The sequence below is a fragment of the Xiphias gladius genome, chromosome 21, assembly GCF_016859285.1.
Source record: "Xiphias gladius isolate SHS-SW01 ecotype Sanya breed wild chromosome 21, ASM1685928v1, whole genome shotgun sequence".
Lineage (NCBI taxonomy): Eukaryota > Metazoa > Chordata > Actinopteri > Istiophoriformes > Xiphiidae > Xiphias > Xiphias gladius.
In genome coordinates, this window is record NC_053420.1 from 4,857,653 (window position 1) to 4,879,918 (window position 22,266).

The following is a 22,266-nucleotide window of genomic DNA, read 5'->3' on the forward strand; positions in this document are numbered from 1 at the left end:
ATAATAAAACGGAACTATGGGTCGTAATAAGCTTTTGCACGGACGACGGGCTTGCTTTTTACGGGACTGTCTCGATTGTAGACGCAGCCAACCAAGCAGAGCTTTGTAGGCCGGATTAAGAATGGGGCCATCACCTTCCTACACGGCTAGCTAGCTTCATCCATGAGAAACGGTGACAGAAAAGTGGCTGTGAAAATGGTGTTAAGCACGGATAAGGCCGAACTCAGCCCAATAACAGCACTACATTAACCTCTCTGCCTTGTTGAGGGTAGGTTCCTAAAGGTAGCGAGGAGAAGAAGACAATCGAAGAAGACTCTGAAGGTTTATCAGATGCAAAAACTATTCACATTATAAAGTAACCTATCAGGAATGTGCACTTGCATGTGTTTGAAACGTGCAAACGTGAGCTCATCGAGTTGACAAGAAAGCTGCAATTTTCGACAGACTGATAATGGTGGTCTGAACATGTCCACAAAAAACACACAACATTTCTAAAAGGCACATTTGGTGGAAAGTTCTAATCACACAAATGCAGGTGTGTTCAAACGAAGCTACTCCAACAGGAAAATTCTACATTCAAAAATATCACGCCACGTGCTTGCAAATATACAGTAACTTTATGTATTCGAAACCCATTTAGCAAATTTGTGAGGCCCTGCTTCATGTTAAAATGGGGAAAAGAAGGGTCTGATGATCGTTTGAGCTTGACGGAACTGTAACATTATTCTACACGCACATGCCGTCACATAAACCCTGATCCTGCGTGACCAGCCTCGCTTCGAGTGTGGAGGTGAGCTGACGCCTGGATATGGTCTGTGATTTGTGAGGCTGTTTTCCGATGCAGGAGGCTGCGGGACCAGATTAAACTATAACTCAGCGCTTTAGGGCTCAGCACAGCAACACAGATATGCATGAGGCAGGGTGGCCGCAAAATGCAGACATCAAACACACGCACAATTTTGTGAGGAAAAAAAAAATAAAAATAAAAAAACCCACACACACACAGGCTGCATCAGATTTCCGCTTTTAGTCAACAAATTGAAGCTAAACTGAGCTAATTCAGTCTGAGGACTTTGCTTCTTGCCTTCCTTGTGTCCTTCCTTCCTTCCCTTTTTTTATTCACTGTACCCTCCGCCCTCCTCCCTCTCTTTCTTCCAACACATGCTAATAAAACGTATAAATCAAAGCAGCCAAAATGCAGAGCAGGCAAAGCTCAAATTAATAACTGGGTGTCTTATGGTGCAATCAGTTATAGATTAACATGATGCATGTACACACACACACACACACACACACAAACAAATGTGTTGGAGCAGATTTGTATTCAAGGACGACTAACTTAATCTGATCAGAGTAATTCAGAGCACCCTTTACTTCTTCACTCAGTCATTTTTGTCCCCTCTTTTCAATTTCCCCTCCTTCATCCCTTTATCTTGTGGACTCATTAACATGACGACGGAGGGCTGGGAAATGCAGCTGCGCTTCAGTTGAACATTAGGAATATAAAAATTGTCCTAATAAACCACCTTTACCGATTTTTTTTTTGTTCGTTTGTTTTTTTGTTTTTTTTTTGCATTTTTCACTCCACCTTTCTTTAGCCATGATGTTTAGTTGATTGGTTGGTCCATCATTTTGGTCCAAACTAATATATCTCATAAACTATTTGAGGGATGAGTTTTGATCTGATATATACCAGACAATGGCTCAATGGGCTTAGCTGATCCCCAGACGTCCGCCACCATGAGGTTCACATTTTGTGGTATCGAGTGAAATAAGTCCACAGTTTTCGGATGGATCGCAGGGAAATTTTGTACATTCATGTTCCCCTAAGGATGACATGTAATAATTCTGGTGACTCTGGTGATGCCAAACTAAGATGGCAACCATGGTAAACACGACACCCGCTCAGTATATGTTAACATTGTCATGTTACCATTTTGTTGCTGAGACATTTTTCGTTTTTGTTTTCTTTTTCCCACAGCGTCCTTTGACCTCTCCTAATTTGGAACGTTTTCTCAATACTTACGTGAAAAATCACACGTTTCTCAATGTAAGGATTTACAACAGCCTTCATCTCACCTTCCTTGATAGCTGATAAGCATGAGTTTACATATCTTGAGTCTAGTGTATCCAGAGATGATGAAGGAAACCGGGGCCCTGCTGGTCTGCATTCTTCCTCACGCGACTATCAAGGCCCCAACGCATATATTTCAGTACATCTGCATATACTGTGTGTAACACCCCAATTTTTATTTTCAACAGCATCACTAATATGATTCATCCTCCCCTCCGAGAGGGTAATTATGCGATCACTCAAACTCCTACTTGGTTGCCAAGGTATGCCGTGAGATGCGTCATATGTTAGGATTGGACAATTGTAGAGACCGTTGAGCTACCAACCATAAATTGGTCTTTAGTCTGAGTCGCTGGACGTGGGCTGCTGCCACAGATTTTATAGTTAAAAGCATTTTTATCAAATCTAACGGGCACTGTATGCTTATAATCAAGTGTTTGCCGGGTCATCAAATAAGATCTAAAACCCTCTCTCTAATGACGGAGCCCATTTTTTCTAAGTCTTCTCAAGACTTCTCAGTGCCGTTCGCTTAAAAGCGGAGGTGCACAGATTAGGCTCAGATTCATGTGATATGAAAGCTCCATGCTTCTTAATGTCCCTTGTGCTGTGATTGTTTCAAAATTATGTTGCTGATTTTTTTTTTTTTTTAGGCCACTTGTCCGTCCATTCGGTTTTGTATTTTTGTTTTGCTGCTGACACTTCTGGGAGGGATCAAAACAGTTTGTGCTACAAAATATTTCTATTCAGACATCATTTTTGAGTCTTGTTTATGAGGGAAGCAATACATCCAGATAGTGAACAATTAATTTTCAGTGTTCGGGTAGTGATGATAAACCGCTAGATACTGTTAGAAACACGCAGACCAGGAGAAAACGTCTGATCTACGCGCAGGAGCTTTTTTCCTTCCTTCCATTTGTCCTTTCAACACAATCATGAAACCACATCTGATCCAAGCCAATTCACCACGATCGAAGTATTTCCTTCATCCTGTCCTCCCTCCCTCGTTATTCATATATTTCCTGTTTTCCCATCACTCCTACTCATTTTCCTTCTTTCAGTTTGACCTTCCTCCCTTCCTTCCGTTTATCCCTCTTACCTTCATACTTCGCTCCCCTAATGAATTTACTCATTCACTCCTCCCTCTGTGCAGCACGAGGCATAATGGTAATGGAAAACTAACCTGATTACATCACTACTTTTCCTTCAATTTACATCTTTCCTGCATTCATTCATTTCTCGTTCTCTATAAGTGAGATGTTGAAATGCAACCAAGGTCCCCGTCTGGATACAAACCAGGCACCTTGAGGCCCCAAGAAACTTCCATTTTTATCAGAAATCTTGCATTGCAAACTGGGGATGTGGAGTTAGAAAGACTTGGGTATTTAGGGAGGGTCTGAAGTAAGAAGCTTTAAGTTGCGTTGTGTAAAGTGTAGGATCCGGTGATTTTGGAGCTCAAGTCACGCTAGGGGCTAAAATGTCAGGATAGTTCAGCCTCTGATGCATCAATTTTTAATAATTTTTAAATGTCTCTCGTAACTGGTGTTACTGGAAAACGCTTTTAAGCGCCCACAGACATTTGCCTTTATCAAGACATTTCACTTTTTCTTGTCAAACATTCTTGGGACATACAGCTTGAGTTGACCAATCACACCTAAAGTAAATGTCAGTAAATGTCTTCTCATTCAGCAATTTATTCATCCAATCCCCCAACTATCTTATTTGTTTGCACATCTAATCAATAGCTTTTCCAAACCAAAACACGTCATGATGACCTGTAAGTTTACAGAAATTGCAGAAACCTCTGCATCTTTGTCTTTGCACTCTTTCCTGCTTTGCTGGCCCCTAACTGTGTCCATCAAAACAGCTAATAAAATTTTTTGGTGGATGGTCGTCCACTCAACCTCCTTAGGGAAAAATATTATTCATTCAGAGTAGAGAGAAAAAAAAAGATATACATAAAGGAAATCTGTTTATTGTAAAACTGATGTATCATCAGTTTGGCTGACAGGCAAATTTCGACTTTGGGGACTGAAAAGCAATCTTTCTCAAAATTAGGAAAAAAACAAAACATAAAACAAAAACCATCAAAGGAAAAAACAACTTCATTTATCTTTTTTTTTCATATGAGGAATTTCCACTCCCTGAGGTATCTGTTTCATTCATTTATTCTCCTCTGAGCAGACTGAGAGGCCAGCAGCACTCGCTTGGCTTTTACCACTGAAGAGGAGGAAAGTTTGAACACCGAAACCTTTCTTCACTGTCAGTGACCACTGTCCAGTTGCTCTGAGCACTTAAGCGAAACCAGTTTGTGTCACTGTATAAACAACACAGTATCTCCAGTGTCAGTGCGGTTGATGGACGTGTAATGTGATTTGACTTGAGAGCAAAGAGCTGTGTTTTTTATTTTGTGTAGCGAATTTCAGTTTCATTATGATACGAACCCGTGTTTAACAATGTCAGTACAGAGTTTTAGTCCACTGCTCCCTGCTATAATTTACTGGGAATCCATAAAACTCCATAAGAGGGAAATCAGTTATATAGGTGGCTTCTCACTTGAGTTCACCGTACAGATTATGCTAGGTATACAGGCTTAGCCAACCTAAATAAAACGTTTCAACAGTCAACAACTGAAACAATGCCAAAGCTTTCTCAAACTCAATCCTGAGTTTGACTTTATGTTCTGCAGGTCCCAAGGTGTAGACTTTTATTTGTTTCACTGGATGGGCTAAATGTTTTCAGCATAAATACATGTCCTTTTACAGCCGCAACACATTATTGGGGCCATTTAGGTCCCAATAATTTGGCTTAGCCTTGGAAGAGTAAACTACCCTTTAAACATTCCTGGATAAAAAGTTCTCACACCAAAACAACAGACTGCCATTGTCACCCAAACCAGTCACTGTGACTGCTTCAAAACAAGTGTTTTAGGATCACACGCCTCCACACTTCAGGTTTGCTTAACTTTATGCAAGTAAACTAGTTGGTTGAGGTTAGGGAAGCTCGCATTCGTGATGAAAATGAAGCAACATTGACCAGGGCTAGAAGGGATGCAAACTTCATGCCGACCTCCTCCCTTGGACTTTTTGAAGCAGTGTAACATCATTTTTCTGCCTTTGCTTCTGACCAAGGGGCTTAATTTATACTGCGGAAGGTCGGACATGTCCCCTTCACTTTTATAGTCTCAGGCTGATTTTTCTTATTTAAAGCCTCTCTTTAACATTGTCTTCTTAGTTCCAAGCTTCCAAAAAGCACGAGAGAGGAGAAGAGTTAATAAACTTTGTTGATAGATTAATCTGAGTTGCCTTCAATTTTTACTGGCCTGCTCTTGTATATAATGTAAAAGGGGCTTTAAAAGGCTCACTAAATGTGGTTATGTGACACACCACAATCAAACATCTCTTAGGGGTTCCTGCAAATGGATTAAATGTTCCAGGCAGACAGATGCATAGATGATACAAAGACAGATTGGGTGCATATAAACTTGGAGAGAGACTTCAGAGACTGTTGGTGGGCGGTGGGTAGATGAGAGGAATATGTTTTAGGATGAATGAATGGATGATAGATGGAGGAAATTGGAGCCAAAGCATTTGGCAGCAACTGAGCTGCGGGTTATCAACAGGGCAGAGCTTTATGGGATAAGACGCATCACTAATGCAGCCAAGTGGGGAAGCACACAGATAGCCGCAGAAATGCAATAACTGCAAATGATGAGGCTGGTTGATAATTACCATAATTGCCAACCACACCTTGCCCTTCCATTAATGAGCCAGTGCTGGTTAGCGTGAGCTAAAGGTCAGAGAAACACCTAGAAATTGCCTCTGCACTGCATCTCCCAGAGATTAGCTGTCAGTCAATCCCTGCGGAGTGGGGCTTGTCGGTGGTCAATGTCAATCTCACTGCAAACCTGAGGCAGCAGTTATGAACAATGACCCACTGGAAGTAACTGTAATAATGGGGGGACTTGCACAATACAAAGACTGTCAAATTACAAAGCTATGACTCAGGGGATTTATATTAAAATGTTGTTTATCCATTTAATCGATTTTTTATGAATTTTAATATATTCATCCAACCCTTCCTCCTAGAAATTGAATTCATATGCTACTAAACTGTATTACCAATTATGTTGTGGTGGCAACGTAATTGCCTGCTGGATTACGCTCAGAGGCAACATTTTTTTGAATGTGTGAGGCGCTAACCTTTATTAATGGGAGTGGAGTCACCAGGAGGTGGTTGGATTGTCCCATCAGAGACCGGGGGCTCTCATCCAGAGTCCTGTCTGCGTTTAGGTTCAGGCAACGAAAGTGCTTTGGTTAGGGTTAGGGAAAGATAATGGATTTGGTCAAAGGTAAACAAACACACCGTGTCTGAAATCACTGTATAATGTAAATCGCGAGGTGCTGGGCCGTCCAATATGAACAGAATTCCCAGGATGTGAGGCTGGATAGATAGCTCCGTAACACATAGACTACAGATGACTGTGATGCATAAATGGATTATTATGTGTTATACAGTCACGTGTTCAAGTTCCTGGCCGCTGATGAGGATTGTTGACGAATTAGCTCCTGAGATACTTAATCAATTTTATTTTAAGTCTGCATTCTGAATGTTTGTATTATTTTTCCACTATGAGACGCTTCTCTGGTTAAGTAAATTTGTTATTATAAGCACGTGTCTGTTCAGTACAAAAAGTACATTTCAAATCTTTTAAATTGTGTTTGTTTACACTAAAACTCCAAAGTGTGTTATTAGACCTGCAGAGTCTAATTTCATGCTCGGCAAGCAAAACTTCAGCGTGGCTATGTGCTTATTTCTTATTTTCTTTAAAACTTGAAATGTGTGTTTTTGTGTAACATACTAAAAGAGAAAAGCCGAGTTCCCTGCCTTGTATCATTCTCACAGTGTAGCCGGAAGCTAAATGCCCAGTATATGATATTTTGTATGTAGTCATGTTCCATTTGCATGAATGTAATTTACACCGTGACTGCTGCAGTGCCTTTTTAGCTGGTCAGACAAAGTAGTTTATATTTTATTGTATTGCGTTTTATAATTTTGGAAACTTTTTTAATCTAATAACGCATATAATTTCTTTTCATTTTAATTATGATTTTCGGTGGGTTAAATCATGTGGAAAAGCGGAGTCTACAGCTAATTAAGTGAACAACACAACAACAGTCAGCGCTAAACAGATAATGACTGTAAACACTGTTGTTAAATGGAAATTAGCCAATGGTGTTATTAATGCAAATAACCTATAATGCCTGGGGAGTGTAATTAGACCACACACACACACACACACACACACACACACGAACACACACACACACGCACGCACAGAACTATGACTATTTGTGCAAGGTTCTACATTACAAGCAAAACACACAGCGCTCATATCCATTGGCACTGGTGACCAATTTCGCTCGGTGTGTGTGTGTGTGCGTTTGTGTCGGTGTGTGTATGAAGAGTCATATTAATTAGCTGGTTATCAGATTAACGGCAGAAGGTCAAAACAGAGTGGGTAATGAAGCTGAACATGTGTGTCCTTGGCTCTGCTGCAGACTCACAGAGCTGCCGGGGGGCTGAGCCTGAACCAATCAGACTGTTTGATTTGTTAGATTGTTGATGTCGTCTGACAAATGCTCTGTAACACATTCGTTAACAATGCTTCCAACTCCCTCTTGCTCTCCGTCTTTCCCTTCTCTCACTTCCCCTCCTCCTCCTCTGCCAGGATGTCTGCACTGAGAGTACCGAGCTGGCTTCTTGCTAGAGCGGGCTGAGGACCCGTGGCTGGTGGCGTGTGACGTGGTGCCGCAAGGCGCTACGCGCTTCTCGCGGGGGGGGGGAATCGCAGAGGTTGCGCTGAGCGAGAACAGGCATTCCGAGCGTGGAGTGGGAATGAGAGGAGGCGCCATTCTCCCTATCGCAAGGCGGCGTACCATCACAATGATTTTAAAGCTGTTATTTTAATGTAAAATTGTTGCATGACGGCGCTTTAACTCAGCAAAAGCTATGATGCAGGATGAATTTTAGTAACTTTGGTGGTGGCTTAACTTTTCATCCAGTGCCATGGCCATTCGGTCAACATTTTAACCTAATAGCTGAAAAGCTGATATCATTCCCATCAGCCTCAGCTGTACATTGTGTTTAATACTAATTAGCAAGTATTAGCATGCTAACGTGTTTGAGGAGCTTGCCGCAAAAAGCTTGCAACGGACCTTAGCGTGCTGACATTAGCATTTAGGTCGAAGCCTAGCCGGAGTATCACGGAGCTGCTCGCACGGCTGTATGTGTCACAAGTGACCGCTTATAGAGGGTTTTTTTTAGCATCTTGACGGCTCCAGTCACGCGAGCTTTGTCAAGTTGCTACAAATTCCAGGTTGCTGCTGCGCCGATTAATGTTGGCTACGAATCCCAACCGAATAATACACTGTCTCCAATAGAGCCGGCAGTTAGCTCACAAGCTGAGTCATGCGACCTTACACAAGTTTGTGTTAATGTCTTTTGGAGTTTTTTTGTAGGGTTCGTTCGTTGGCGGCAGAGGTCAGGGGAATGAGTGAAAACACCTCTTGACCAACAGAATAGATTTTGTACATGATGATGGCAAACTGCAACATAAACATACGTCCATTTCTTCCTCCCTCTCTTTATTTTCATGCATCCTTCTTTTTTTACCTTTCCCATCACAATTCTTGCCTCCTTCTGTTCCCTTCCTTTTCTACTCCTCCCACTTCTGTCCACCACAGTGTATGAGACAACATTCCTGCCAATTGTTCCTCAGTTTCTCTCCCTACTTCTTTAGCTTGGCCTCCTTCAGTCCCTTTATTTCATCTTCTCATCATTACCCCTGTGTACCTCTTTCTTTCCATCTAATCTCTCTCCTTCCTTTCTCTCTACCTCCTGCTGTTCTCTCCAACCTCTCTCCTCTCTATAGATTTTCCCTTCTGCATCCTTCCATCTTCTGCTTTCTTTCTTTCCCTCCTTATTTTTCCTCTCTACCTCCTCGCTCATCATCTCCACCTCCTCGACTCCTTTCTATCCCTCTGTTCCCCCGTTTTTACCTCCCTCCCTCACTCGTTCTTTTCACCTCTTCCATTTTGCTTCCTCTCTACCTCCTGCCATTCATTCCTTCATCTCCTTTTCTCTCTACATCTCCCCTTTTTACCCATCCATCTCTTCCATCGTCCTAACGTCCTTTTCGTCCTCGCTTCCCTGTTCCGTTGTTCCCTTTCTGTCCTTCCTCCATTCCTCAGTCCTTCTCTTTCTCCTCCCCACGCCTTCTCTCTGTCATCTCTTTCCCTCACGCTACCTCTCCTTCCTCATCCCTCCTCTTCCTTTCATCCCCCCATTTTACGGGTCATGTCTGAGGTTGTTTGACTAATCTTTGAATGGCTTAGTAACATTTTCATGAAAATTTCACCCCGGCTACATCTATAATTCAACGCCAGCCTCCCTTTATCAGTTATTAGACATGCACACACACAAATCTCTACATGCTCTCCTCTGCACTCCTCTTACTCATTTTCTCCTCCTCTTCTTCCCTGCTTTCATCAGTTTCTCCTTTTTTCTCTCCTATCCTCTCATCTTGTCTGCACTTTCATTTTTTTTCACTTTGTACCTTCTCCCTTTCTGTTGTTCTTCTCACTCCCTCCTTTGATATTTCCTCTTCTCTTTTCTTCGCTTCTTTCCTTTTCCCTTTACTATCCAAGCATCTCCTCTTACTTCTCCTCGCCTTCCCTCCCTCACATTCTCCATCTTCTTTTTTGTTGTTTTTGCCTTTCTAATTATACTCTTCCTCTCCTCTTTTTCCTCTCTTTACTTTGCTCTTATCTCCAAGCCTTAATTGGCAGTCGGGTCAGCGATTGCTCAGCCATTTGGGGAAATGCAGCTATTGGTGAGATAGGAAGGCTCCAAAAGGCACCGAATAAAGCGGCTAGAATTGTCTTGAGGTGTGAGTTTGACGCCCCACTGACTGAACTACATAGTGCCGTGGGGTGGCTGACTGTGAATGAAAAGACTGACACAAGCCTTTTGAGTTCATGTTAAAATGTACATCGTAAGAAGAAAGCAAGAGCTATTTATTACCGACTCCATTTGGTGAGAGATAGACGCTCTGTCAATACGAGAACAACTACAGGCACAAATTATTAAATGTTATCTTGCCAAAGCCATAATTAGAGCTTGGTAATAAAAACATTTTCTAACCCTGCCTGTCAAAAGGTCGAAGAAACTACTTGACACCACTGGGAAAATGGCTACGAATAGTTAGGAAAACTATCTTAATTTAAGGTATGTGAAAAAATAGAAATATGTAGTTAATTATATTATATTTCACTGTATATAAGGTGGGTTTCCTGTTGGATGCAGGATTTTAGTTGTTGTACTTTAATGTTATTGTAATGATATTTTGTGTGCTTTAAAATGTATGGGGCTAATTGTGGCTTTTAAGCCGTCTCCTTGTACAAATAGTGATATTTTTTCTGTTTGAGGACTCTTGGAAAGATAGCACAGTTGGGCTAAAAAAGAGAACCTACTAGAGTGCTGCAGGAACAAGCCCTAAAACCCTGAGATAAATTGGCATTTTTGCACTTACGGTCCCACCGTCCCAAAGTCAAACACCAAACACAAAAAACAACCTACTCACCCGTCCGACATTACAGCCTCGCTGTGTTTATACTCGCGCTCTTGCAAACTATCACTAACTTTGTAAGAGGAAAGGCTTTTGTGGAAGATCAAACGCACTAAATCAAATTACAGGTTTGAAGCTCAGCGGTGGTGACACTGAAGGCAGGCAAACCGTGGTGTAGTTCACGTATATAGCCTAACATTAGCTCTCTACCGCTGTCGATTGTATTTAGGCTTCAAAAGTTACAAAATCGGTGTTGATTTGTGAAGATTAAGTTTATTACCATAAACTTTTGTTCATCACAGAGCTTATTTTCTGCAATAACCCATTAGCTTTTTGCCGAGGGCGCCACGCTGATGCTAACCTCCCGGTTGGTCTACAAAAATCAGTCCTCCCCTGCAGCACTCGATAGAAAATCAAAATCAAATAAAATCTACTTTTTCCTCCACCCTCCCTTCATCTGCATCCCCGGATCACCTGCTCCATGGTTCCTTAATTCTCTATAAAGTTAAACAAAACACTGACTTTCGTCCTGTTCAGTCCCATGCAAATGCAGCATTGAGTGAGAGTCACAATAAAGTAGATGTTTTATGTACAATATGACATATGTGTAAAATATTTTAAGAAGACTTACACAACACAGTTTAGAGCCTTTGCAATTCATCATTCTTCATACATGTAACTACCATTATCTTTAACAAAGTAATGCCTAAGCTCATAAGGAATTAAAAAAGGTGTGCTGAACATTGCTTTCATTACTCAGTTACTTACACGTTACTTTAATTATAACCAGAACGCAATACAATAAACACAAAAGCTTTCGGTATGGTTGACTTTACGAGGATTTAATGTTAATGTACGTGTTTGCTACTGGGGGGATCAGTTCTCCAGCAGAATCCTTGTTGCTGCTTCGAATCTTTGTGTGTTCCCCCAAAGATGCAAACGACCTCATATTGCAGATTGTAGTGGCTCTGGAGAGTATTCAGAACACGCCACTTTTATTTTTTCCCCCCACGGGTTATTGCGTCATGAATATTATTTGCAATAAAGCTACACGAAAGCAACGCAAATAAAGTTTAAACAACATTTTAAAATGTCATACCCGTTTCTATGGCAAAAAGTATTCATGATACCAAGAGTAATAAAACGACATTGTTTGTAATTCAAACATTTTTCACTATGATTTTTTTTTTTGGTGTGTGTTGCAATTCGACACTTGATCTTAGTGTTTTCTCAAACCTGTGTTGTTTAGGCTGGTTGAGTTGGACTCTGGCTTTTTTTTTTTTTTGCCCTATTTGGTACGAATCGTTCGGGCAGATGTGAACACAGCAATCGTACTCTGGTGTGGATCGAAGCAATCGCACTGGCGACCCTTTAGAGCATACGGTCTTGGCCAGAGACGAATTCCACAGCTGCTTGTTTGTGGCGAGAACACGATCCGGCCTCGATCTGACCAAACTACAAGGCATGCTCTGGGGGACTGAGCTAAACGGCTGCCATAGCCAGAAGCGCTTTGCATAACCAACAACTTCTCGCAGCTAGCCAGCAAATGATCTTAAGTCTGACGTGGACAAGAAATGAAATATGTCGGCTTCCTGATATTTCGGCTCTTCGAGCATCTGAAAACCACACATAAAAACACTGAAGTGATCAAAAATGTTCAGTCAGCAGCTGAGCAGCTGAAAGACATGGGATGTGACTTGCCTGCTGTACTGTGCCATGTGATAAATAAAAAAAATTAACCCTGGACATAGAATCTTCTTCCAGTGTTTACTTTCTGGCTACCACCCATCCCCCGATTAGCTGAGTGAACGTCCTCAAAAAGGTTTTTCGTGACACATTTTGGCTCACTTGAATTTTCTTCCGTGTGACGAAAATCCGAACCAAGGGGAAAACTCTACGACTCACTTTGGGGTTTGAAAATGCTCTAAGATCCTCTTCGGCTGAATGTGTCTGTCACACTAACAAAGCCAGAATTTAAAGCGAGCTGACAGCAACATTAAGTGAAATAAATTACAAATGAGACGGTACAGTAGAGAGAGGTACAAAGAGAAAGAAGACAGAGACGGAGAGGGGATGAAGAGAGAGAAAGCAGATGGAAGGAAGAGGGAGAGGAGAGGTTTCCATCTGCTTCCTCGTTTCTGCTGAATCAGGGAGGTGGCAGAGTTTCTAAATGTCAGGACTCCTCTTGACTCCTGAATGCGAAAGAGAGAGAGACAGAGAGACAGAGAGAGGGAGAGAGAGGAGAGACAGAGCAGGCAATTTTCATTAATGAGAGTCTAGTTGGACACTTTGGCAAAGCCAGAGAGAGATCAAGAATACAGCAGAGAAAGACAGAGATGCTGACAAAGACAGTGAATGGAATAGGGAAAGCCGACAAGTCAGCCCGTCGACTAGTCAGTAAACAACCAGTCAGCCAAGTACATCAATAGTCAGTTCAGCAGCTGCGCAAAAGCATATTCATGAGCCCTGTTGTCAAGAAATCAAACACAGGAGACACAAACAAGCAGGCAAAAAGGAAGACGGCATTGTCAAAAAGGAAGCCGTGAGCATGGTGGTTTCTGGAATCATTTCATCTCGTTGTCAGGTAGCTGGCAGTGAAACATCCAGTAACACCAGAGAGTGTTTTCAGAACAGTCCCCGCTCACAACTGCATTATCACGTAACAGTAATAACTGCGTACATGACAGCAAGCTTCAAGTTGATTTTCAAAGCGTACTGACTGAAATCAGTGAATATCAAACCTCAATCATTTTCTTTTTGACCAAAATGCGTTTGTAGCACAAAGCCTCGAAAACTGAAAGTTGGCATCAAATGCTTTTTGAGATTCACATTTGTCTTCACTTAATTCTTTGATCAGGGAGTTCCTGCTTTAATTATTTCCCCCCTATTGTAGGACTGTATTTTATGTAGGCAAAGACATTGTAAAGCCGTCGTGTTATGCAACATTAAACTTTTAGGAACTTTGGCTTCTATGGTTAAAATTAAAATTAAAAATAATGATTGGTCCAAGAACGTGTTTTTTTACGTTTTTAAAAAGGTAATAGTATTGTTGTAGTAGTGATTGTAAAACACATGAAACCCAGCTCCATTAATGAGGACGTTATTCGTGGAAAGTCAGTCCATTAACCATTAAACCAGTCGGTGACCAGTGGGGTTTCACTATATGATATGCACACCATGAAATGACAGAGCTTTTTTCCACCAGTAGAGATTCTGGTCTACCATTTCTAGGTATCGCTCCGTTTAATATCTGGGGTTGTATTTCCATCGCGTAGGACTGCTTAATGGCAGCATCGGATTTACAGGATTATTGACCAACTGATTGATTGATTGGTTGGTTGGGTATTTAATTGACGGGAACTGAAATCAACATTGTTATCTGGTCATTTTAAAATCGTTTTAGAAAAAGTTGATAGATTTCATCCAAATCACCTACTTTTGGTGATCAGAAAAACGTGTTGCGGTAACTCATAGACAGAAAGACATGTTTGCGTGTGTGTGTATGTGTATCTCTTTCTGGGCAAGCGAACGCTGAACGTGTGTGTGTGTGTGTGTGTGTGTGTGTGTGTGTGTGTGTGTGAGAATGTGTCATTGTTAACCCCCATCTGGCTCACAAGTGATGTTCAGCTGGCTGCTGGCTTCGCTCTGTGTGTGTGTGTGTGTGTGTGTGTGTGTGTGTGTGTGTGTGTTGGTGGGTCATGCCTGGTTTCCTTGGAGCAGTGAGACTGTGGGTTAGTGCACTTTGTGTGGCACGGCACAGCACGTACCGCAGTGTGTGCATGTGTTACACTGCAGGAGGTTATCGCCTCTTACTGAATATACAACGTAATTTAACCTTGATTTCGGTCAAGGTTATGAGTTTTGGCTGAATAAGTCTGTCACTCCTGATTTCACACTTGGCCCCACCGGTGGCCGAGGGGGCTAAGGTGTTGACCATGACTCACAATGTCCCTGGTTTGTGTCCAGCTGGGGACCTTTGCTGCATGACATCCCCATCTCCCTCCGTCCCCCTCATTTCCCGTCAACTCCCTGCTCAAGCTATCTAAACAAAAGGCATAAAAATGGGCAACAAATAAAGGAAAAGGAGTTTTGCACCTTTGCCCGCGGGTATTTGGGAAACCTAATGGCTCAAAAGTTGCTGCAGCGGAAGTGATGAATGCAGACAAGGTAAATCTTGTAAACAGCTTGTGGAATGTGAGTTTATTCGAGGGTCAGTTCACCCAAATTTCAACACACATATCTTCCCGTCAATATTGTAACCAGGACAGGGATCTTTTTTTTTTTTCTCTTTAGTCTATCTCCTGTATATTTAAAGCCCGTGAAGCCTCATTATTTTGACTAATGAAACGTCAGTCTGATGTTCAGCTTTCTGCTAGCACGTCTTTACCAGCTCAGGACTTTACAGACCCTTGCTTTTTGCCACTGGGCCGACTGACACTTCATCAAGATGAATGGAAGGTGTTGTGACAGGAAGCGTGCTAAGACAGAAGTGTGTTTTTAATAATCAGGATTTTAAAAAAAAAGCACAAAAGAAAAATGCATTAAGTCAAGTCAGATCTTTGCACTTTCTCGCACACAACGTTTGATCATTTTTTTTCCCCGTTTGCTTTGTTGCTTTATTGGTTCCGTGTAACATTTTTTTTCCTTTTTTGTTTATTTAAGTTATCAAAATTCATCTACCTGCCATTTGGCTACTGCTCTAAACGGTATTTCAATTCATTGGTGTTATGTGCTGCACTTTCTAGAAATAAAGACTTTTTTTATTCCAAATTGCAGCTGCCATTTTGGACAAAAACTACTTTTGCATTTATGTAAATTGCTCAGGCCTCAGTGAAACCATTGACTGTCTTTACAATCAGAAAAAGTGATGAGCTCGGTCTTTGTGCTGTGTTCTCAAAGTGCTGCGAGAGGCTGAAACGCTTGTGGGAAAATCAGCAAACAGAGCGATTAAACATATCAGTCAGATAGGCAGTGCTGTCGACTACACATTTTATCTATTTGTTTATTTATTTATCAGTATTCTTTCCCCCAGCGAGGGCAGGAAATTAGTCTGTTGTCTTTACATTTTTCAGGCTATAGGGGCAATTTTCCAGCTTAATGAATCGAGGGGAAACAGTAATATGGACCATTTTAAGTAAATCGCTGTAACACTGGATTTGTGTTGAAATGGCTGATTTTTTTTCCTCCATGTCATACAGAACCCAAATGAAAATGCTTCAACCTCATTAAGTGGCAAGAGATTCTTGTTTATAACAGAGTACAGAAAACATATGTGCTTGTACAATCTCCAGTACAGATTTTAATATGTGCACAGCCTGGTGCATTTTTGTTTCCTTTATTTTGCATTTATACTCTAAAATACAATTTGAGAGACTGTCCTCTCATAAAAAAAACATGACCCCACGGGTTGTTGGTGCATGCAGCTTATTTCAGTCCATAGTTGCATTTTACGGTGAAGTGACATCTAGCGGTTGTGAGACAGCTTCAGTCTTTTCAGCAAAAGACCCAAAAATGACATATTTACATTTAAGTGACAAAGCCCTCTGGCGGCCGTAGTAATTATGAGGGGAGCAAAGTTCTTAACAAAGTGCTTATTTGAGACCCAAACCATGATCTTTCAATAAAAACCTATCCAGGTTGTTTTGTGCCTAAACCCAACCAAAACGTGACCATTGCATTGTCTGAACATGAAAGTGTTAAACTGTATAAAATCACTGCTGAAAAATAATTATCAGTGGCACCTCCTGCAGCCGTAGGGGCAGTAATTCAGGAAACGCTCCTATGGGTCGTGTTAGAGGGTGGGGACCAACGGCTAATACGTCAACTATCAATAAGGGCAAAACTCAAGGACAGAGGACAGATAAAGACTCTGATTAATTAAGAGAAAAAGCCATAACAACAAACAACAACAACAACAACAACAACAAAAACAATAAGACCAAACAAAGATAAAGGCCAAGATCCTTAAACAACAGAAGTCTTCAAGAAACTCCGGGACCCAATGCTTTAAATCTGTTTTTTCCGTTCCAGATGTTATGAAAAACATTTCACCAAAACATTAAGTATCAAATGGAGCATTGCCTTAATTCAGGCAGAGCACTGGAGTCATTTGGGTACCAGTTGACTAGAAACATCCAATTACATTTTTGCAGCTTTTACTGTCACTCTGCTGCTACCTTCAGCTCCATTTGCCAGAAACAGCCCTGCATTTAAAAAGACCATTTGGGGAACATGTAGTTTCAGGTACCGGTAAGACGATGAAATACAATCACTGGTTTGTTCTACGGATATATTCAGGCATCTTTCCTTCATCAGGCAGGCGGCTGAGGTCGATTCTGGTTTCCTTGCATACAGTCCATCAAAAAAAAAAAAAATAATTGTTAAATAAATAAAGAATGGTGTACTGGTGAAGAGCTATGCTACAAGGTTTAATTCTGATGGACATCGAGCACTGAGTCTGGCACTTCACTATGTTTGGTTAAAAAAAAAAAAAAAAAAAAAAAACATTGCCCCGAGCAACACACATTGAAAACCACTACTATGGTTCTATACTTAATTAAACTAGTCAGTGTGAATAAGAAATAAAATGAGAGTTTTCAGTTTTTCTAAATGTGTTCGAAACAAGAGTCCTGTACTTTGTTGAAGCTCCAGCAAACACCCCCACTCTAAAGATCCTCTGGTGGGTTGTTGGAAACCATCAATGCATGGTATAAACATGTAGCTCTAGATTAACATTTAAAACTGTAAACTGACCATAATCATGAAACAATGTACATTTGTTCATTTATATGTGTATATATATTACTACAGAGAACAAGAAGGGAAAAGGGCAGTCAAATGTCCCAATTACAATGGACTGCAAGCCTGAGTTTTACAACCCATATTTCTATTACAGGATCCCCTCCTTAGAGAAACATCTGGAGAGACGCAACCTGCACTACAGAGAGACATGTCTGCTGAACCAAGACTGAATTTACCCTCCGGCTCCACTGCTGCTGAGAATCAAAGTGGACACGCCGGACATCCAGGTCATCGCTTGCAAAAGTGAGACGTCTGTAGTGCGTACAGTTGATGCCTAATGTATTTGAAGCTCAATGGTTTGAAACAGTGTGAGAGTACTTTTCTGAACAAAGTGTTGTTAGGGTTGAGGGGGAAATGCTTTTAGAAATTGTGAACTGAATCATGGACACACCAAGCTACAATGTAAATGTTCAGTGACTTCGTTGCCATACAGTACAAAGCATTCTGATGGAATGACCTTGAGCAACAGACTGACATTACCTCCTGTGTCACCACACACACACACACACACACACACACACACACACACACACACACACACACACACACACACACACACACACACACACGAACGCAGGATGTCAGTTCAGCTAAAAGCATCTGTCGAAGGCTGAAGTGTTACATGTGAATGTCTAATTGACTTGATGTTCTCCAAAAAAGGACGCAGGCGGCAGATTGATAGCAGGACTGGAATCTGCTGTCCCTCCTAAATGAAGGGATCTTTTTCCTCAAGCACAAACGTGGGACAGTGTATGAAACTAAAATGTTCGTTTACACCTTTCAGTATTAAACATGGCCATTTATTACCGTGAACATGAGTGAAATTCATACGGGCAAAAATGGCAAATTCAGCCTTGAATGAACTTCATGATCTTTTTATCCTAACTTGAATGCACGCTGCAACAGAAAATATTCAGTCTTTGCAGAGAGCTTTAAATATGCAACAAAAATCAATATATAAATACATTTTCTACAACTTACAAATTTACATGTTTAACAACATTGCCTTGTGGCACCCTGTACGCACAGTCAAACTAAATAACGCACAATCCTGCAGAGCGCAAACACTAATGAGTTTCTACACATGGAGTCAAAGTGCAGCAACATCTATTTATTATCAGCACAGAGGAGCTAAATAATTAACATGACCAAGTTGAAATCCGACTCGTTATTTATTCATCCCTGTTTTCATTTTCTTTTCTATCAATACAGCTGCCTCAAGACATGTAGTAATAGTAGAATGAGGAACAGACTGTGTGAACACAGTGTAGCATCTCATTTCCATAGTGCTGTAGCTCTCGCTCAGACAGCTTTTATTAGTTTCACTCAGCTGTGTGTCTGCTTGTGCTGTGCTACCTATCGAGGTTTACGTGCACCTGTATGGGTTGGGGATTTTTTGTTTTTTTAAACCACTGAGGCCATTCACAGAGACACTGGCACCACGTGGGAAAAAGAAAATAAATTTAAAGCCTACTCATTCAGTTCAGTGGAACACCTGAGAAGAGAGTTGGACAAAAAGGACTCTCAAGAACTCACTGCTGTCCGGCAAAAAAAAACCCAGAAACAAGTTGTGAACACAACATTGACATCTCATCACCTTTTAAGTCTACATGGTGACCTTGTTAGCAAACAGTTGCTTATTTGCACATCCAGCAGTCACAGAGAAACCTCATCATCCATTCGGGGTCGCGTTTCTGGCCGACTGATGAAAACAAGTGCCACATTCACCCTCTTTTAGCTCTGTTTTTGGTCTCCACCAACTCATGAGGGAATAAGTTCACCAGCAGGTCTCCAAATGTGTCAGTCTGCTGTTTGCTGCTGAGCAGGTAGGGGACATTTTCTTTTTTATGTTTTGATTGGAACACCGAATTTGGCAACATGACGTAAGGGTGCGGTCAGACTGGTATTCGGCAGTTGAAATTTACTCATATGGAGGGGACAGAAGTAATTTGCACTCGCTAGCCAAACAACATCCTCCTTCTCGCCTGCCCAGTTATGTTGCTGTGAAATTCTATAAACAATCAATGTACATTCCCAACTGGGAGCAAGTGCATTTTGCCTCAGTCCCAACGTGAAATGAACGGAGAAAAAAAATTCAGTCTGGCTGAACCATAATTCTCAGCATAGCTCCACGCATCTTCAACAGGGAGGGGCAGGGGTCTAATCAGCCACAGTAATTGAAAACTAGTGTGCAAGGCCTATAATACTGAAAATATTCATTACTGGAGCCTGAAGCAGCATGGGTATATGTGGGACTAAAGCATGGAAAATTAAAAGTTTGAATGATGTGTTTGCCAAATAATTGGTTTGGGAACATCTGTAATTGAAACCTATTTCATAATTAAGCTTTGATCCACTACAAACAAAACAAAAAAATCACATCTACTTCCAAACATAGCACACACTTATCAGCAACAGGCAGACCGATCCTGATCCGCACACAAACGTCATTAACAAAAAAAGGGACCGGGATCATAAATCTACTTATACATGCTGTTTGAGAGTAGCACAGACGAGACACCCTCACAGAGTCAAAGTAACAAACCGTGGCAGCGGCCCGCAGCCTTGCCGATCGCATCCTGCGCACTCTCGGCTTCCCCTGAGTCTCAGAGAGTCAGAGGCCTGTAGCTGCATCTTGCCGCACCACAACAGCTCTACACTGGGCACATTCAACACTTACACACACATATGGACATGTTACTACATTACTCTGCGAGGCAGAAAAGGCAGCTCACTCACATGCCTTTTTTAAAAACTGCATTCTGGTTTTTTTTAAACATATTTCCTATGCGCTAACACCTGCCTTTACCTCTGACACTATTACTCACATAAAGACTTTTTAGGTGTGAAAATGTAATTTATTCATGTAAATAGTAAACTTGTGGTACATTCATGAAGCCTGGCTTGTGACTTTAAATTCCGACTTTGTGTGTGTGTGTTTGTGTGTGTGTGTGTGTGGAGGCGGTGGATTTTCATTACAGCAGTGAAGATAAAATCCAGTCACATCTCGCAGTCACGTCGCATGCTCTCCATTGTTCAGTGTTCACCACGTCTTCCAGCTTTCACAGACTTCCATCATTTTAACGGAGGAGCACATTTCTACGATTGCAACTGGACAGCAACACATCTCACACTTCCGTGAGCATTGTATTCATGAACTAACTGTAGTTTAAGAAAGTTATTTCCGCATGAGACTGTCCTGTTAAAAAAAGCTCGTCTGTGGAAGCATCTTATTACGACCCATAGACCCATGACCTCTAGCCGCTGCAGTAAATTTGACGGGAGCAAAGGACGGGAGTCAGGTGCCGTAGTACAGAGCAACAAAGTCCATGTTAGGAGGAGGCTGGGGTGGATGGATTGGGGGGTTGACAAGACGCTCCTACGGGTCGTATGCGAGGGTAGAGACACGCAACCTATGTGGTCATGTGGGCTGGAGGATTTGTTGTTCTCCGCACTAAGCACCTGCTCTTCAATGCTCCACCGTTTCAGAATTATGTTTCGTCAGTTAAGGCTTTAGTCTCGATCAGCGAGTGATCAACAACTTAACAAACACGTCTGACTTTCCATCGGGGTCTCGGTTCCAGTCTACCACATGCAAATGCCGAATCAAATCCTGAAACAGCCAACTTCAGACAAAATGGTTACGAGACCAAGGCATGTCATGAAAATACTCCCAGCATGCAGCGAGGTTCAGATCTCTGGCAACAAGGAGCAACAACCAGTCCGCTGATATCACCCATCAGAGATGCAGAGCAGAACATGACAGAGTTACAAACCCGACCTGTCAGCTCCTCCTGGTCTGCTTCATGAGGACCGACAGTGAAACAGGGCTGCTGGAGTCTGCGCGCGTGTGTGTGTGTGTGTGTGTGTGTGTGTGTGTGAGCGGTTGTAAGCACACACGTTCACACACCGACACAGACCGAGATTCACAACTGAGATTACCGTTCAGGCAAAGACAGTCCCAACAGAAACACGAGCAGTTCCGTGGATGAAGATCATCTGTCCGTGCAACCGCTGCCCACTGTCACCACCACCATCACCACTTCCTCCACCTCCACCACCACCACCATCATCATCATCATCATCCTCATCCTCATCCTCGCTGCGTTCTGGCGTGCTGCATGCGTAACATTCAAGTTTAAGAGAAATTTAAATCCCCTTTGGCTTTCATAAAAAGAAGAAAAGAAAAAAAAAATCAAACTTCAGGATTGAGATAAAAGAGGGTAAACGGAAGAGTAAAATGCACGAAAATCAAAATAAATCTTGTACGAGCATGGAAAGAAAAGACATTTCCTATTTATTAAAATGAAAAGAGGCGAGAAAATATCACAAAAATAAATAAAAGAAAGCGTAAATGAACACAAGAAAAGCTAGAAGATGGGTTTCCCCTCGCACAGCTGTAGTGCAGACAAAGCAGCGGGTAAAAGCTCCGGTACAGACTCGCAGGACAACAGACAGAAATCCAACCAGCCGCTGAAATTCGCGGCAAAGAAGAAAAGAAAAAAAGGAAAAAAGGAAAAATCAAAATAGGAAGGGAGGAAGCAAACCAGCAAGAAAGAAAGAAGGAGAGGAAGAAGAGAGGAAGAGAGAATGGACCTACCAACGCAGGAGGCAAAAACGCTCAAAGAGGCTGAGGCGAGTGGAGGAGAGCGGGCGGTGCGCAGACAGCGAGGCTCAGTGTGCGCTCGGTTACCGGGCTGAAGCTCCGACTGCGCGCTGGCCAGTGGGGCGGTGATACACAGCGGCAGAGCGCCGACTGGAGCGA

The 22,266-nt window shown here is 41.9% G+C and overlaps 1 protein-coding gene across 1 annotated transcript in view; it reads right to left on the reverse strand.

Moving 5' to 3' along the window:
* raly (RALY heterogeneous nuclear ribonucleoprotein) overlaps window positions 1–22,216 on the reverse strand; it is a 120,736-nt gene extending 98,520 nt beyond the window's left edge. The window contains exon 1 of the mRNA XM_040115770.1: window positions 22,102–22,216. The gene's annotated coding sequence lies outside the window, so the exon portion shown is untranslated. The remainder of the gene's footprint in view (window positions 1–22,101) is intronic.
* Between the last annotated feature and the right edge of the window lie 50 nt (window positions 22,217–22,266).